The 17,313-nt window shown below is 31.8% G+C and overlaps 1 long non-coding RNA gene and 1 pseudogene across 1 annotated transcript; one reads left to right on the top strand and one right to left on the bottom strand.

The window, feature by feature from the left end:
• The first annotated feature begins 2,910 nt into the window (after positions 1-2,910).
• Positions 2,911-10,151, top strand: LOC110740259. Its single transcript, XR_002514999.1, has 3 exons — positions 2,911-3,503; positions 3,673-3,731; positions 9,987-10,151. It is a non-coding gene; the product is annotated as an uncharacterized LOC110740259 (long non-coding RNA).
• A 3,045-nt stretch (positions 10,152-13,196) lies between these two features.
• LOC110681604 lies at positions 13,197-15,896 on the bottom strand (annotated as a pseudogene).
• Positions 15,897-17,313: the final 1,417 nt, after the last annotated feature.

Genomic DNA, 17,313 nt, shown 5'->3' with positions numbered 1-17,313 from the left:
GGTTTTGGGATCGGAGTTGCTGGTGGTTAGGGTGGGTTTTGGGATCGGAGTTGGTGTGGGTTGGTGGGCGTGGTTGGTGGGGGTTGCTGGTGGTTGGTTTTGTGGGTTGCTTGGCGTGGTTGGTGTGGGTTGCTGGTGGTTGGTGGTGAAGGTTGATGGGCATGGTTGGTGGTTGTTGGTGGTTAGGGTGGTTTTGGGGATCGGAGTTGGTGGCAGCATGGTTGCTGCGCGTGGTTGCTGGTGGCGTTGGGGCAGGTGGCGTGGGGTAGTGAGTACGAGAGGTGGTGGTGGTGGTGGTGTGGTGGAGTTTAAGGCTTTGAGGTGGTGTTACTTACTTGTTTAGGGGTTACTAGGTCCGATCAGGGGCTACTTAAGTGGGGTTACTTGGGGGGTTACTAGACGAGTTACTTAAGTGGGGTTACTTAGGGTGTTACTTTAGGGGTTACTGATAGGGCACCCTGCCGCACCAGAAACGCACTGAAAAAAAAAAAAGATGTTGAAGCTTTCTAAACATGTTTTTTCTTACCAAACATACAAAGAACGAGGTGTTTTTTTTGTTGGTAAAATGACGCTTTTAAAAGATTTTTTCTACAAAATTTTCCTTAAATTTAATCATCTCTAGTACTAATATTCTATTCAAGAATTAAATCTAGAACCTTACACATGGGAATCAAATAATTTTTAATTTTATTTAATACGTACTCGTAAAATTATATTTGATATAGAAAATTAATCATAAGGTTAACGAAGTGATTGAAATTAATTAGGCTCATAATAAATATCATTTGCAACATACATGTGCGCACGCCGCACCTTATTAATGTACTTCGTACTATTCTAGTCGAGTTAAGCTAACAATTAGGGATTAAACTTTTTTACTTTTCATTTTTTGGGACCTAAGAAAGAATGTTAGTTAAAAAAATTAACTGTGAGTAAATGGTAGGGCCCACTAATTATTTTAGGTTCTAATTTATTTGCAAAAGAGGATTTTTATTGGTTTTCTCAAAAAAAAAAAAAAAAAGTTTGGTGTTTACATAAAAATACCGTGCCTTTTCAACTCCTGCTCTTTAGTCTTCATTTTCAACCTCCTCTGTTTGTTCTCTCTTCCAAAAAAAAAAAAAAAAGTATAGGTATTCATTAATTATGATGTTGAAATTGATACTTAGTGTTGTTATATTGTTGAATTTATTTGTTTGTTCTTGTATTTTAGAATTTCGAATTCCAATTTGGGGTCAATTCAGAATTATTATATTTATACAATTGTTTCCGAGCCGGTGTAAAATTGCATTTAAACCATATCTACCCATTTCCATATTCTTTATTTTTCCACAATTCAGTTGCTTGATGGTAACTAAAGGCCAATCAATTCTTAAAAAAAAGTCCTATCAATTTATGCTGTGCAAGATTACAATTCTCATTTTGCTAGATGACACAATACTAGTAGAATTACCAAACAAGTATAAAGTTTGTCAGCTAGTTTATCCGGATGAAAGGAAAGGTTCACATAATTTAATGCTTAATTGTGGAATTTGGAATTTTGATGACATAGTTCAAATGATCAAATTAACTACTTATTCTAGCAAAATTAGTTACGTTGATCTATATTGAACTAACAGAACAATTATATAATTCATGAACTCCCTTCGTTTTTAAATATTTGCTCCATTTCTATTTTTTTACTATTCATTTATCTTACTTTGACTAATGTTTGTGATTTATACATAAGAGAAAATATAGTCTTGTGGGTACTTGTTGGAATCATCTCAATGAATAGATTATTAATTTTCAATTGTTAGAATTTATATTTATTGGTAATTAAAGATATTAGTGATCAAAGATTAACATCAACATGCGTGTCCAAGAGAAATGGAGCAAGTATTTAAAAACGGAGGGAGTAATTCAATGGATTTTGTAAGTTGTAACTCTGATGATTTGTTATAATGTAAAATTTGATTTAACGGATATAAATGACAATTTTTTTTTTTTTTTGCTTTGGAATAACCATATTTAAAAAAAAAAAAAAAAATTAATGCATATGTTGGTTAATAAGCCTTTTATATGGGTTAAATTGCTTGAGAATTAACCATAGGTCCTAAACAATGAAAGAAAAAAGTTCGTGTCCTAAAAGATGAAAAGTAAAAAAGTTTAATCCCTAATTGTTACCTTAACTCTATTCAAGTCAACAAACATTTGTGAGTAAATAGTCATCCTACACTTAGACCCTCTAAATTAGTTAATTTCATAAATGTTAATGGGAAGATCGGGATTTCTTCAAAAAAAAATAAAAAAAAAATGCACATGGAAAAATGGAGCAAAATCATCAAGTTTTTAAAAACGGAGGGAGTGCCACCTTTAACTTTTGTGTGCGACTAGCCACATCGTGTGACTAGCTGACACACCAAGTAACCCTTAACCAACGAATAACCTCTGACCAAGTAACCGCTGACCAATCGAGTGACCCCCTAACCAACCAAGTAACCCCTGAACGATTTAATAACCCCTGAACAACCTAGTAACCCATGACCGACCCATTAACCCATAACTGAGTGAGTCACCCCTATGACACTAATAAAGCAATCCCCATAATAATTGTAGGGATGGCAATGGATCTGGACCCGACCCGGATTCGTGGATCCAGATCCGTTTTTCACGGTACTGGGTCTTCAAATTTTGGACTCAACGGATCCGGGTCCTGCTGACAAAAATGGATCTGGATCTGGGTCTGGGCCCTAGACCCGGAACCAGATCCGTGGACCCGTTTTTTAATTTTCCTATTAAAAAAACTAAAATGGTTTGTTTCTTTATTAAAAATGTTGATGATGTTAGTAATGATAAATGTTAACCCTTTCAAGAGATAAAATTTGGATGCTCATATTATATACATCATCGTTGTTTCTTCACTAGCTCATATGTAACATCTTTTTTTTTTTTTGTTGTTTATAATTTTAATTGTATAAGTTGGTTAATTTGGGGTTGAACTTAATAACCAACAACGTAAGTTTGAAATAAATCTTTTAACCCGTCACATATGAAGTTTGTGGTTTTTTTTTTTTTTTTTTTTTTTTTGGTCTTTTTGTGTTTTTTTTTTCTGTAAAAAATCACCCAAAATAAATATTCTTGTATGAGAGGTTTTAAAATAAAAAACATTCTTGGGTAAGACCAACCAAATAAAATTACTCTTGTGAACCCGTAAAAAAAAAAATTACTCTTGTGAAACGTCACTTGACTCATATTTTCGACGTTGACCTTAACACGTGACTTGCACGTGATGTTTAATGAGCACCCCCACCCGACCCCTTTTTTTTTTCCTTCGGTTATTTCTTGGGTTCCCTCTCTTCTCCTCTGTTCTCTCTTCCTGTTTACCTCTTGTTCTCACTTGAATAACTTGGTGAATTTCCTCTTTTCTCTCTCCTGTTCTCGCCTCTTTCTTTTGTTTGGGAACAAGCTTGTTGCATTTGCCCCAAATTTCCCTCGTTAGGGTTTACTGTGAAGTACGATGTCAGGTAATGTATGAATTCAAGTTAAAAAAGCAAGTGTGTTTATGCGAATTCTAAGTTGATACGTGTTTCAATGTATGAATTAATTTTAAAATTGAAGGTGTAATTATGAATGTTTTCAATTATGATTTGGGTTTCTGTTTTGTTTGTTAAATGCGAAATGGGGTGTGTGTAGGTCGTCGCAGAGGTGGTGGACGAGGCGGTCGAAAAGGTGGTCGAAGCGTTTTAGAAAAGGTACTTGGTGTTGATAGAATCATGAAACTTTGCTAAGTTTGCACTCTTAAGTTTAGAAAGAATCTTAGTTGGTCACTTCGAAGTATTAATTGAAATCTAGTTTAGAGGCATATATTTGTTTGAGTAAATCATAGATCTCACCTTATATAAAAATTATTTTCCAATAGTGTAAGCTAGAAAAATTCAAACTTGCAATACAATTAAAGAGGGAAAAAATGTTTGGAAAAAATGTTTTTATTACCTGTTATGCATGAAAAGGGCTCTTTGTGACTGATTCCATTAGAGCCTATTGAAATCTTAGAACTGATCTTTATACATAGAGATTCTTGGGTTAAAGAATAAGATTATTGTCTTAGATTCTCTGAGATCTTTTAGATATTTTCACTTATTTTTATGATTTTACCTCTGATAAATTTTACACCAAAATATCACTAAATTCTGTTGCCTATAAATTGTATCTTGATTTTTATGTACTTGCCATTATGCTTATTATTGATTTATGATAAGAATAAGACGCTGTAGTTTGCCTGTTAACTGTTAATTTTACAGGATTTGTATTCAGCACATTAGTCTGTAGGGATTGAAATTTAATATGATAAATTGATAAGTGTTATGAAATATTGTATGGCATTATCCTCCTTTATCATTTCGGAATGTTCTTGAACTAGGGTATATTGTTATCTAAGCTTATATTGTATGTATATATATATCTCCTCTCTATGGAATAATATAGACTGAATTACGACGCATATATAATTTATCCGTGATCAGGTATGTAGTCACCCCTATTTTGATTATGTTATAAAATTTCTTGAGTAACGTGAGTACAATTGATCATTTGCACAATAGATTAGTTTGTTTCTTCTGCTTTCAATTTTCTAATATATCTACCACTCATTAACATGGCATAATCAACTAGCAACTTTACCACAAAACTATATTACGATTTGGTTAATTATCTAGTAACATGCATGATTGATATTGTATTTTCTTAATATAGTTTAGGATGCAAAGTATAGTTCCAAAGTCTTATTTCTGCAATTTTGTTTAATAGTTATTTATATGTATTATGAGATCCAATTCTTTTTAACTTTTTACCTTCAGTGATTAATATTAATTGTTCAATAAGCAAGTATTAATTTATTTATTTTACGCTTGTATAATGTGATAATTTGACATATCAAAAGGTAATTTGATGGTAGTGGCAGCGTAACATATCTATATGCAATTTAACTAAGTGGTGATGAGTGTTTTTATCACATATATGATGATGATTGATTTTCCATATCCGTTGATTTACCTTGTACTCCGTATTACAGTACCAATTATAGATTTATTTGCAAAGTTGGTCGGATTAATAATTTTCGTAGTTTTAATTGACTTTGAGATTAATCCTAGTTTTATCTTGAATAAGTTTGGTTGCTTCATATTGTTTATTCCGTATTTGGTTAATGTAAGGTATAGTAAATAAATTATGTCATTTTAATATATCTATATTATAATTTCATTTGCTGATTTTAGAATCGTAACCGTATTTATACCATGAAAAAAATTGATTTATTCCGTGAGTGTTATATTGCTAATCAGATAATATATGTACAAATTACAAGCTAAAAGTTGAGCTTCAAATTAGATAACTAAAAGATAATGTTTGACAGCTATCTTTGACTCACTAAAATAGCTGAACGTTTGCTAACACTAAGGAAAATACTATACTAACTAAATTAGTAAAATAGATGTATACAAATACTTATAGATTATTTTGTATATGATAAACACCTTTGCTAACACTTGATTAGCTTTATCCTAAGAGTATCAATTACTTATGATATTTTATGATAAATATATCTATCTAAGTGATTTCCAAATTAATAAGTCCTCATTTATAGTTTTTTTTTTTTTCGATGGCATGTTTAGACCGTATACTCCGTATGCTAGATGACATACGTTTGGTATATTGGTATATTAAGTTCACTATTAAAGAGAATCACACTAGTTTTGATCTGTTATGGAGAATACTTATTGGTTATAAGTCTATCTAGCGATTTGTTAAAAGAGCTTAACTTTGATTGAATTAAGTGACTTTAATTTGATGAGTATGGATTAAACTTTGTGGACTAAATTTTCATGGAAATGCAATGAAGTCTTTAAAGATGATCTATTGCTTGTACTGTATGAATGGAATTACTTTTTTGTGGGTGAGGAAATAATCTCATTGACCATATGAATATTTGCATAAATATATATATATATATATATATATATATATATATATATATATATATATATATATATATATATATATATATATATATATATATATATATATATATAATTCATGAGTATGATTTAGCTCTTTGATGATAGATAGAATTATTTTTAATATTTGAATGCATGATGTCATATACTTAATTAACTATATATGGATATTTTCTAGTTAACCTCGAGTTATGTTAATCATATTCCATCTTATATTATTTTATTCATTTATTTGTTGATTAGATGGAAAAGGAGTTGATTGATAAATTATCATAAGTGATGATAATATGAGATCCCACATATAATTTCTATGAAATGATCAACTTTCAAGCTAATACTCATTTGCATCCCCATTTTTGGGACTTGAAGTTTCACATTTTGTTCTTTTAAATTGAATGATAGCTAACTAGACTCACTAGCTCATTCCCAGAAGTGAATGAGAAATTGCACGATTGAAAGAAAACTAATAAGCATGTTTGCATGATGTTCATTTAATTAATTATATTATTCATGAAAAAAAAAATTCAGAAGAATATTTATTGGAACAAGATATAGTGTTATGAGTTCAAGAAATTAATCATGACATTTTAAGCAACTTACTTACAAAATTTATTATGCCCATACTTATAAGAGATTAATATAATTGGCAAGAGTTAAGAGTAATTATGCTTGATACATGCATTACTAAAATGATTTATGCCTTAAAATTTGGATGAGATTTAATGTTGGATTCATTTTATTCCCCATATGCAAGGATTAGGGGGAGATTGTATTCATTCCATTATTTTATGTAATCCTTGCACATAAATAATAAAATATATTGATGGTCAGTTTAATATATACTTTAACTTAAAAATCAATGATTTATTAAATAGAAGTGGCCACATGTTAATTAAATATTTTAAAATGATACCATCCTGAAGATGGATATAAATAAATGTCATTGATCATACACTAATTATAAATGCTCCAATTAAAATTGATGTCCCAGATGGACAATACTAATTGATTATGAACCTATAGCGTGTCTGAAGTGTGATAGATCAATAGAATCTAAAGATAATTAAGTATCTTCGAAAAGGAAAGGAGCCGCCATTGACAATGACGATTTTGAGGAAGTGATAAACTACATTATATTTCTAGAAGAAATAACTTTTAGTAAAATATTTATGTTCCATGATTTTATAAAAGACTCCAGAAGAGTATGAAATATCCAACAAGATAAAAATGTATCAAGTTTATAATTTAAACTCCAGTAGAGTATGAGTAATTATTGGATAAAATATTAATTGATTGTCTTGCCAATTGTATAAAGAAACACATGTTGGTGTTATAATATCACATCATATTCATGGCCATGCATTAATTAAGTTTAATAAAGTGATCACTAGTGTTGGAAAACTGATCAGAGCTCAAAGTTAGAGAAGTGATTGGATGTGATAATTAAATCAGGCCATCCGGGTTTAATAATTACCGTTATGGAAACCTGAAGTTTCATTTGATACTGTGCCGACGCTCCCTCAATGTTAAATGTATGAAATGAATTGAATGGCAAGACATAACATTGAGATTGAGTTATATATATTTGGATTGTGATTCGTACTAATTTGTATTGATGAAAATTTCAAGAGTTAATAGGTTATAAAAAGGATTAATGGGTGACCAGAAGTTCACCAAAATAACGTATATATTATTATAAACTATCAGATAACCAGAAGCTCACCAAATACATTATTTAAAGCTTTAAAGATCCAGAAGATCACCACCTAGTAGAATTACAAGCAAGTGATCTATGTTTGTATAACAATTCTTTTGATTGGGGCTATTATATGTCAGCACATATGAAATAGGAGAAGAAAGAAAAACTTACAACTGCACAACATATGCCTCCCCATTGACATTGATCTCCAGAAGAGTAAATATTATTGAAAATTTAATAATAAATACACATGAAATATAAAGTTAATGAATAAATGATTCTTTATCGAAATTGTTCTCCAGAAGAGATAAATTTTGATTGTGATCCTCCCAATGAAATGAATTTTAATGCAAATTTATATACTAAGTTGGTATAGAATTAGACGCCCCTATAAAAGAGATATTTTACCAACTTTTGGGGAGAAGAAATAGCAAAAGTTGGAAAAATCGAAAAAAAATATTAAATAAATAAAGAATATTTATGATCCCTATAATGGTAATTTGAAAACTTATATATATGCCAACTTTTGTATATATATTATCAAGATATGTTGCATATTTATGATTTGATTTGTTTTCAGTTATGACTCATGTTGCATAGCGTTGAAGATACATTTTGGTCATATTAATTATGTTTATACATTGAGATAAAATTTTGTCAATTGTACTTGAATCACTACACCTGAAGTGTAGGTTGTATATGACCGGTTCCAAAATAAAGATTTGTTTAATAGATATGATATTTGGCAAGATAGTGCAGTTGACACTAATAGTGTAATAGTTTATAATTACCATAGTGTATGGAATACCCTAAAAGTGGTATAGATATCTGAATTATTATAATAGATGGCCTATGATGTAAGAAAAGTTATGATGGTACCAATGACAAAATGTATTCAGATATCATAGTAAAATAGCATGCGGAATGTAAGTTAAAGGAATTTTTTTAATACAGGTACATAATGGAACCGATGAATAATATGCATATGCATAATGGAATGGACTAATGAGTAAGGGATCTGAAATATATGTACATTTTGATGTCGACATAATGATAATGATAATAAGTTTATCATGGACCCGAAGTCTAATGAAATATAGATTTTTAAATCCACACTGTACAGTGTCTTGCATCATTTTGAATCTTATTTTAAAGTGCATGTGTGAGTTATAAGTTAATGGATATTTATTGCATATATAGGAAGTCGTTAGATGCATTACTTTATTGTATATTTGTTAATATGTTATCATATTTTCTATATCTCATATTGGATGCATTAATTTCATACAATAACTGTGGTGTATGTAAATGTTCATTCAACGTTTAGTAAGGTATGTTTACAACTTTGATGAAAAATTAGAAAGAGATTAATATTTCAATGGGCTTATAATTGTGATGAAATTATTGATGACACTGATTTAATTGCACATTATGAATTAAGAAGAGTTCCTGAAGAACTTATATACGACCTATTGTAATATCCAGCCCTACAAAGTTTATATCTTGAATTTGCAATTATTATCAAACTCTTGAAAATCTATGTACGTGATAACATTATTAACATCTCAACCTGAAGTTTGAGTATATGAGAGTTAATGAAATTAACTATTTGTATTTGCAAGAGAGCTATCGTGTCAATTATGAAACGTCTAAAGAATATCAATGGATCACTTATGCTTGACAATGTTTTCTTATGGTTCAGAAGAACCATAATTAGCGTATATAATTATGTGTGTTATATTATAATTCATATGAGAAGAATGATATTAATAATATCAAGCTAAGTTTTGTCATCAAATTATTACTCGTATTAATGAATGTTTGATCAAATAATGATCATCAATATTTATTATCAACGACTTCCAGAAGAAGTCATAACCGTATAAGTTTATTCTTTGAATCAACTATTAAATAGAAATTTGAAATATTGATACTAGAGATAAACACATGTATGGTGAAATGAAGACACTTCACATGTTAGCGTGAAGACTTGAAGATGCAATTTGTTTTTGCAGTCAATCAATTGTGAAGATCTCTTGTCTTTTAAATTTTGGAAATTTATAAATTGTGGGGTTTATTTTTACTTTTGATTGTGACCACTCAACACGTTAACTTGGTTTTGGTGTATGGATTGTTGTTACTTGCAACTTGTGGACATGTTAAATTCTCAATGATAGCCCGCTGTTGACTATCATTGAAATAAGCAAAAACAGAGGGCTACCATTGAGAATTTTCCTTTTGTGGTTATAAATGTTGAAGCTGATTATAGTTTATTGTTAATGTGTTTAACTCTGCAGCTGAGGCTATTTTACTTGGATTTCAGCGTTTCTTGATGGGCTTAGAGATCCATTGGACAATAATGAAACTCATTCCTACCTATTTGGTTATGCTGTTGCTGATTTGCTTTATAATTGGAATAATTGCTGGAATTTATTGTTGGAGTTATTTATTCCCCATAGTAAAACTCCAAGTGTAAGTACGATTTTGCTTCAAAAGATCAATAACCAAATCGCAAATATCAATTAGTTGACTTTATGGTCATAAATACTTTGTACACATTTTTAAGCCTGACCGTGCATAATTGAGGCTAAGTACATAATACTTGATCGCTTCTGATCACTCAATTGAAGGGATTTAATTTCCTTGACTTGGGCGTGCATGGTTGCCGTAAATGACTTCTTTCTTTGTGTTAGTGCTCCACTATAAATTAAAGTTTCCTCCATTTCATAATGATACACAGAAATATATACTTCTATTCTTTACTCCAAAAATACACAAAAATATATACTTCTATTCTTTACTCCTAAAACTATCAGGTGTACTACGAAGGGCTAGATCTGTTTGCTGTTATTGTGGGTTCTTATACTTATGTTCCTACTACAATTTCTATTGTTTTGGCTAGGTGTTATAGTGGCATTGCTGATCCTCAGAAGGTTTAGTGGAACCATATATTGAGTGATGATGTCTTTCGATTTTGGGGATTAGTTATGCTCATAAACCCTGTAATGCAAAATATCTTGGAACATTTTACTAATATGTGTCAATCGATTTTACGATTCGATTTATCGGTTTTCAGTTTGTAATGGGTTGGAATTATTATCGGGTCAGTTCGGGTCGGTTTTAAATAATTTTGGGTCGGTTCAGTTAGGTATTTTTTTTTATTACGGTTTCTTTTCGGGTCAGATTTTGATCGGGTTGGGTTGTAATTGGTTCGGGTCATAATCGGTTTGGTTTGAACTTGGTCGGTTTAAAAACAAGTTATTAGTTTAAGGCGGGTTTTGGGTCAAAACATATCGGGTCCTAATCGGGTCGAGTTGTAATCAGTTTAGGTCATAATCGGTTCGAGTTGAATTCGGTCGGTTTGAAAATGGGTTTTGCCAGTTTATAATTTGTTTGGGTTAAAATAGACCGGATCCTGATTGGGTTGGGTTGTAATCATTTCAAATCATAATCGATTCAGATAGAGCTCGATCGATTTTTAAAACGGGTTTGGTTCAAAACAAATCGGGTAAAATCGGTTCATGTCATAAATATAAAGACTTAAACAAGTAACATTGATCAAATAATGAATTAGAACGAGTCGAGTTGTAAACTTGTAATTGGTCGGGTCATTAACACGATATTGTAATAATTATCATTTTATTAGTTGTTAAAAGGAATGGTGTCCTTCGAACAAGTGTCTTTTTCGGATAGAGGGTTCGAAATTATTAGAAAGCTAGTTATTCAGTGAGGTCAAGTGATGGAAATACCTAGCGGGAGGCCGCTTTCGATTAGTAATATTGATGCATAATTAATATTACATCCTAATCTTGACCGAACCCTTTGGGTCACACCCAATCGAGTAACCAATCCGCGACGACGAATTAATATGAAGTATTATATAAGTCAATAGTGTTTTATGAACAAAGACGTCTGAGCTTAAAGCGTCAAAACCGAGCGTCGTAAGTCGAGTCGATTTTAGAAATCTATGAAGACAGAAAAATAATCAAATGACGAATCGTGCTAAAATTACAAGAATAGCACGACCCCTAGCCACGCCTTGGATCGAAGGCAAGCGGCTAAGCGGCTGCAAGCAACAAGGGATCGCACCCCTCACAAGGACTAGGCTTGCCGTGGAGTGTGAGGCTGGCTAGGGGAGCTGTGTGGGCTACGCACCACAGCTCCCCCCAGCCGGGCTTGCCCAACAAAGGCCAGCAAGCATGCGAGGCTACTGTTGTTGTTGTTGCTAGGCCTATGCTGCTGTTGCTGCTTGGGGTAGGCGCATAGGCCTGTGGCAGCAAGCATGGGCTTGCGACAAAGGGACGACCAGCCTAGCCTTGTGGTGCAAGGCTGGCGGCGAAGATGGCCTTGCTACCCAAGGCCGACAACTGTACGTGTTGACCGGGTACATGTGGGAAGTCCTTGCCTTGCTCTCCAAGCCCAAGGGTTGAGGTTGGTCTTCTTTATGTTGACCAAGTGTGCCATGCACATGGGGTTGGTAGGTTTATGCTTACCCTCCAAGGATAGGTTTGTGGTCCTTACCTACTCCTTCCTTATGTGATGACACTTGTCATTTGATTATTGTTTCATGGCTTTTAATTTAATCTATTAAATTAATTGCTTACTTTTCTCACTCTATCATTTCTCTCACACGGAAAGTTGATTGAAATTTTTGGGAACCTTTGCCTTTAAATACCAACCTTAGGCGTTGGGATTATTGACTTGAGTTGAACTCAATAAGCCATCTCCTAATAGGTGAGAAAACCTTTAATTTCGTAATACTCTAGTCTTTCTTGGTCTAGCCCGACTAAGCTTCAGGGTAGGGGTCGTTCGGGTTTGGTGTCAAGGGTGTGAGACATTGGAGGCTTGCGCATTTGCGGGGTTCGAAGCTTTCAAGCTAGCCTGAGCTCTAAGAAAGAGCGAAGCACGCGTTAAGGGTAATTCCGTCTTTCCCTTTTATTGTTAATTAATTATGTTGTTAATTAATATGCATGTTTTAGTTGCATTTATTTATGTGCGGATCTTGGGGTCGGGTTTTAGTTCCGCGTGGTGTTGGACATCACGAAACCCAACAGTTGTATTTTAACTAGCAAGTCACTAATAAATAGAAATTACTTAATTAGTTATAATTTCTTTATTACAAGTAGTTTATAAATAAAAATACGACTATTAATTATTAACTATTAAGCTATAATTTTCATTGGTAAAAACTAATCAAAATCTGCCCAAGCCATTTTTAAACCTTAAAATCTTCATATCTCATTCCTAACACTCACCCATATCACTTTAGGCAAAACACTTTTTCACTCACAATTTTCTCTCATAGCGGGTTACGGACTTACGGGTTATGTTCGGTCATAACCATGGCTGTAGCATTGATTTTGGGGGCCCTGTTCTAAATCGAAAAAGGGGCCCTTAATAATGTTAAAATTATACATTTTTTTTAATCTATAATTTTGGCAATGCACAATTTTCCTATATATACATTTCAAAATAAAAATGCTTTCATATAACAATGACATATTCAATCACGCAAAATTAAATTCGGATATTTTATTCATGTTGATAATAGTAACTAAATACAACTCAAGGCTCATATCAACTTAAGCTATATTAACTTCTATTTATTTGAAAAGTGATATTCTTCTAACACTCTTTGAGGCAAAATCATCAATCAAGTCTTCATATTCCACTTTCTCTAGAAGATCATTCTCAATTGCTATCATCGCCAATCCATTAAGTCTTTATTGTAGCATCGTAGAACGAAGATATGACTTCAATAGCTTTAACTTTGAAAAACTCCTTTCTGCAGTTGCAACTGTCACAGTAATAGTCAACAAAATTCTATATGCAATAGTAGCATTAGGAAAACAACCCACATCATTCAAAAATATCAAAATATCAAAAGGTCCTTTTATGTCATTGTGCAAAATTTCTTTAAGCAACTTCAACTCCACAAATAATTCATTCCCATCAATATCTGATTTTTCATTAGACATAAGTGCATTTTCAAAATTCAAACAAGAGGATTTCAAACTTAAATCATCCAATGACTTCATCCTTTGAGGAGTGAATAAGAAACCAAAAATATTTTCATATTCCTCAAATTGCTCAAATCTTTTATAAAGAGAACTAATAGCTTGATCAACAATATAAAGAAAGTAATCAACTCTAAATGATTCTTCTAGAGATAGAGGAGCATTTGATGAAGTGCTTGGATTCTCATCAAAATGTTTTTTTCTTTTAATTTCACGCTTTTGGGAAAATATAGGATCAATATCCATTTCAATAGCAATTTCCTTAGCTTTACTCAAAGCATCATAAAAACCAGTTTCTCTATACCCCTCAAAAAAAGAAATCAACACTCTTATTTTTTTAATAGCCACATCAATAAGCATATCCTTTGATTGTAATAGCTTGCTTACTAAATTAATTGCAAATAATATTTCATACCAAATTACTATTGCAATTAAAACTCAAAATCACCAAGCTCATTATTTGCTAAGGATTTAGATTCACTCTTTATATTGTAATCCTTATCATTGCTATCGACTACTTGAAGTAAAGCTTCTCGTATATCTGACATTTGAAATCTAATAGCCTTAACGCTTTCAACACGACTTTCCCAACGAGTAGATGACACAGACTTAACAGTTAGTCCTTTTACATTGTCTTTCAAGATTTGCCATCTCTTAGTAGAAGCTGTAAAAATTGTATATATACGTTGGATGACTCCAAAAAAGTCTCTAGCTTTACTACATATGTTAGCCATATCACATAATGTCAAGTTTAAACTATGACAACCACAAGGAGTATAAAAAGCATTAGAATTTAAATCCAAAAATTTCTTTTGAACTCCTTGATGCTTTCCTTTCATATTAGATCCATTATCATAGCCTTGTCCTTGCACATCCATTATATCAAGATCAAGATTTTTCAATTCATTTTGTAAAACATCAAAAAGCCCTTGGCCAGTTGTATCATTTACTTTCAAAAATCCTAAGAAAGATTCCTCAATGCAAACATTACAATTAGAGACATTCACATATCTTAATATCAATGACATTTGCTCTTGATGGCTAACATCGGGAGTACAATCAAGAATTACCAAGAAATATTTTGCTTGCTTTATCTTTCTAATGATTTCATTTTTTATTGCAGAACCAAGCAAAAGTATTAACTCGTTTTGAATTGTATGACCTAAATAATGAAAGTGAATATCATTATTAGTAATACGGTTGACATGTTCTTGAATGATTGGGTCAAACTCGGCCAACATTTCAATCAAGCCCAAAAAATTACCATTACTTTTTTGGTATAGTTTCCCATTTGAACCACGAAAGGCTAGATTATGTTTGGCAAGAAATTTGACAATTGAAATAATTCTTTGCATTACTTTCTTCCAATGGTCTTTTTCTTTTTCAATTAGCATTTGAGTCGTCTTATCAATAGTTTGATTCTTTTGAAACCTAAGACGCAACTCATACCAAGTAGTCATATTCTTAACATGATCTATGCTTGTCTCATGCTCTTTAAGTCTAAAGCTACATGCCCCCAATCTGAAAATCCTTCATTTGTCAATTGTCCTCTTCCCATCCCTTTTTTAAATATTTTAAAGCAAAAACAATATACTCTATCAAGCTCTTTGGAATAAACAAGCCAATCCCTATCACATTTCTCATCGTTTGATAAAACTCTAGTATACAAGTTAGCCGTAAATCGTCTTGAAGATTTATCTTTAGGACCTTTCACAATAGAATTATCTCTTTTAGGACCATTTTTCACTAATAAATCAATCATTTTAGAATCAAGACCATCCCAAACTCTAGGATCATATATATTAGGCACATAACTAGTTTCACGGTGATCAACAATATCATTATATCAGAAGGCATATCATCAATATTTTCAGCATTATTATCATTCTCAATAGGCACATCGTCAACATTGCAATTAACACTAGGCACATCATCAAAAATATTATCCACATCATCAACATTCTCCGCAATAGGCATATCACTAACAAGATCAACATTAACATTATTAATATCATCAACATCAACATTATTATTCTCAATAGGGACATCATCAACAGGCTCAACAAGAGGAACTTGAGGTTCTTTTATAACGAATTTATCAAGAGAACCTTTTTGAGAATTAATTAACACTTCTGATTTTCTCTTTTTGTTACGCTTTTGAGACCCAGATTCATACTTTCTAGGAGGCATAATCTCAAAAAAAAAAAAAAATCACAGTATCATATATATGGATTGAAAAAACCTGGAAAGCAGAAGCTTTATTTCAATCAATTGGACAAATCAGCGAATTACTCGATAACGTTGATTCTCAATCTTTGTTCAAAATAATACGACCAATTTGGACCTTCAAAAAATAAAATTGTTAGATACAGTCATACAGAACTAGTCTCCCATCTGCTGTATATCAATCAAATCTGCTATATATGTTTACGAATCTTAGAGCATCTATTCCTTTGATTTTGATGTCAAATGATTGTATAATTTTAATTCATTCATTCATTCGTATATAATTATTGATTGAATTTATTTTATGATTGATTAGCTGTGCATTGGTTCTATTTTGAATGCCATTCATCTAAACAACCACAATATGTATTTGTAGGATGTTAGATTAATTGTACGATACAGCTAATTAGATTAATAGCGTGCAATAGTCTAGAATTTCCACTTTTCCAGATATTATTAGCATTATGCTGAACTACAGAAGAGTATAAACAAAATCAAAAATTAATGTCTCTGTTAATGTCTCTGTTGCAACACGAGCAGGGCCGAAAAATTAAAAAAAATGAAATAAAAATTGCTTCAATTCATCAATTGAAATTATCAAACCCAGAATTAATTAAAAACAAAAATCAAAATTTACCAGAAGACACGAAGCATTCAAAGCAGGGCCGAAAAAAAAAAAAGAAAGAAATAAAAATTGCTTCAATTGAAATTATCAAACCCAGAAATAATTAAAAACAAAAATAAAAATTTTACCTAAAATCGATTGCTTCAATTGCTTCAATTCGTTCCCCTCAAAAAGAAAAAACAAATTGCTTCTACCCTTCAATTCGTTTTTGATTTTGTATAAAGTATAATTGTATCAATTGGGAATAGATAGATGAAGATGATTGAATGGAAGATAACCCATATATATGGGAAAATAATTACCGTTTGATAACAAGAAATTCGGAAGATTGAATTGATTTCTTGACTGAGTTTATTTTTTTTTCCGTTGAAATTCCTTGAATGGGAAAATATGCAATACAATTTTCCATGATTGATGTAATTAGGGAGGAATTTGGAAACATGGAGAAATTAATATGGAAGGTTGAATTGATTGAATGGGATTATGGGAATTGGGAAATTTGAATGCGTGAATGTTGTAGTGTTGCTTCTCCTTCCTCTTTGATGTCTTCTGGCGAAAAAAACAACATTTATTTATTTATTTATTTTTTTTAAATAATAATTGGAAAAAAAATTGGGCCCTTTAAATTGGGGCCCTATGCTAAGGGGCACCTTGCACGTGGCCTTCTACGAGCCTGGTCATAACCAGTTACCGGTTGTATACAGTTTGGTCATAACTCATTACGGGTTATAAACGGTTCGATCCTAACTTGTTACG

This window comes from Chenopodium quinoa, unplaced genomic scaffold, assembly GCF_001683475.1.
Source record: "Chenopodium quinoa cultivar QQ74 unplaced genomic scaffold, ASM168347v1, whole genome shotgun sequence".
NCBI classification, from domain to species: Eukaryota; Viridiplantae; Streptophyta; class Magnoliopsida; order Caryophyllales; family Amaranthaceae; genus Chenopodium; species Chenopodium quinoa.
Note: the sequence above shows the minus strand (reverse complement) of the source record. Positions and strands in the feature narration are given on the sequence as shown.